The following is a 2,599-nucleotide window of genomic DNA, read 5'->3' as shown; positions in this document are numbered from 1 at the left end:
GCCAACTCCAGGGAGGAGCGAAACACCCCCGCCCCCGCCAATCCGGGAACCAGGGGCCGGGGGGAAAGTGCCAACTCCAGGGAGGAGCGAAACCGCCGCCCCCGCCAATCCGGGAACCAGGGGCCGGGGGGAAAGTGCCAACTCCAGGGAGGAGCGAAACCGCCGCCCCCGCCAATCCGGGAACCAGGGGCCAGGGGGAAAGTGCCAACTCCAGGGAGGAGCGAGACACCCTCCCCTCTGCCAATCCGGGAAGCAGGGGCCGGGGGGAAAGTGCCAACTCCAGGGAGGAGCGAGACACCCTCCCCTCTGCCAATCCGGGAAGCAGGGGCCGGGGGGAAAGTGCCAACGCCAGGGAGGAGCGAAACACCCTCCCCTCTGCCAATCCGGGAAGCAGGGGCCGGGGGGAAAGTGCCAACTCCAGGGAGGAGCGAAACACCCTCCCCTCTGCCAATCCGGGAAGCAGGGGCCGGGGGGGAAAGTGCCAACTCCGGGGAGGGGCAAAAAAAAATATTCCTCCCCTTTCTGCTCATAGGGGCTGGGAGGGTGAGGACCCGCCCCAAAGAAGGGTGAAAAATTAGCTCCTCCCAACCCAGGGAACAGAGTCCCACCTTGAAGCTTTGGAGCCAGGGGAGAGCGCCCCCTACTGAGCCACCTCACCATATTGCCAATAAACTGGTCCCTCAGCCACTGCCCCCAGGCCGGAGCTGGGCACCCGGGGGGGAAGCCTGTGCCCTGCTCTGCCGTGAAAACTACAAATGAAGCTGCCTGCACTAAATGGAAACACTCCAGGTCTCTCCCCTCTCCCCCCTGCAGGCTGCATGATGCTGTATTAACCACCCCAAAGCAGCCTCTGCTGGTGGATGTACCTAAGCCTTTGCTAATTCTGCCTCTTGGGCCATAGGCAACGGGGCCTAGCGGACAGAGCATGGCATTGAGACTCAGCCAACCTGGGCTGGGTTCCAAGTGACGGTGGGCAAATCGCTTTCCCGGACCCTGCCTCAGTTTCCCCAGCTGTACAATGGGGATAATGATACTGCCCTCCTTTGCAAAGCGCTTTGAGATCTGGTGTCTAAGAGCATAATAAATCATCATTAGACAATCCTCAGTAGGGCCTGGTTCTCCAATACCTTGCACCTAACACCATTGTGGTCTGGGTAGCGTTTCCCACTCACTCTCCATGGTGTCAGTGATTGTGCAGGGCCAGAGGTGATGGAAACTCAGCCTCACCGCATACCTAGGAGGAATGTGATGCAGGATTGCAGAAAGCCCCGTCCGGGAGCAAATGGGTCACTTGTGAGGCTGGAAAAGGCTCTGAAGCCAGATTTCCAGCCAGTGTCTATTGGCCTCGCTGAACCAAATTCCCAGAGGTGGAGATTAACCCTAACTGTATTAGAGTCAATGGGGCCAGATTCCCCTGCGGGTGTAAACCAGTGAGAGCAATTTACACCATTTGTCACCCAGCCCATTGTAACCAACTTTCCTCCTTGCCCATCCTTGCATGTTTTCAGAGGCTGAACTAATCCTTCCTAGAAGGGGTGTGCTGGCACCCTGCAGCCTCACATTCCAGGCAACTGATTCAGAGCAAGGAGCTTCCCTCCGCACGCCCCTTTCCTGGGGAAAACCACAATGAATATTTGTTCACTCTGCCTCACAGTTTAGCTGCAGGCCGGCAACTAAAGAGAGATAGCGGGGAAGGAGTAAAGGGCGGAGATCCAACTCCCTTAAAGAAACAGGATGTAGCTAAATCCACCCATGCCCCCACAACCTGTTGAGTCTGGGTGCTGGATTCTGATTTGCGTTTACACCTGGGGCAATCCAGAGTCACTCCAGGATCAGAATCTGTCCCCGGCGCTGAGGAGCCAGGCACATAAGCGCTGAGCATGGGTGATAATGTCCATATGTCATGTGTCTGCCCCCACCCCCACACGCCCAAGGGCCTCGATCCTGTGCAGGTCTATGCCCATGCAGAACCTCATTGGCTTACATGTGGCTCAGCTTGCAGGGAACTCAGCCCTCAAAGTCCTGACCCCCTGGGCACTGCTGTAGAGCGCCTCACGGGGGGGTCCTTGTCCATGACTGGGGCTCATAGGTGCTACCCTAATACCAGTAATAATCTAACCATTAGACTTCACTCCTCTCCCTGAGCTGAGAATTGGGCCCCAGTAATCTTGCTTCCCAGCTCCAACCAGGAGAGCCCACTCCTCTTCCCAAGCGGGGAGGAGAACCCAGGCGTCCTGACCGCTGGGAACTCCATCCCACTGTCCATGGGAACAGGACCCAGAAGTCCTGAGTCCCACTCCCCCAACACTAACCACGAAGCCCACCATCTATGAAGGAGTCCCTGGTGTTGGCTGTCTCTAAGATCCTACTCAGGCTAACGGGAGAGCTGCCTGTAAGGAGTTTCCCAAGCCAGAGTGGCTAATTCAGCTGTGGAGGCAGGTGGGTCTTTCTCTGGAGTTGTGGGTTGGAGCCCCACATGGGGTACTTTTAGTTTTGGGCATCGATCCACCCTAACAATGGTTACACTGAATTAAGCCTGTGGGAAGGGCAGGGGGGGTGTCTATTGGTTGGGCTGGGAGGGCTGGGAGTCAGGGATAGC

This window comes from Chelonia mydas, chromosome 23 (genome assembly GCF_015237465.2).
Source record: "Chelonia mydas isolate rCheMyd1 chromosome 23, rCheMyd1.pri.v2, whole genome shotgun sequence".
In the NCBI taxonomy this organism is placed as follows: Eukaryota; Metazoa; Chordata; order Testudines; family Cheloniidae; genus Chelonia; species Chelonia mydas.
This window is presented reverse-complemented; position numbering follows the sequence as displayed.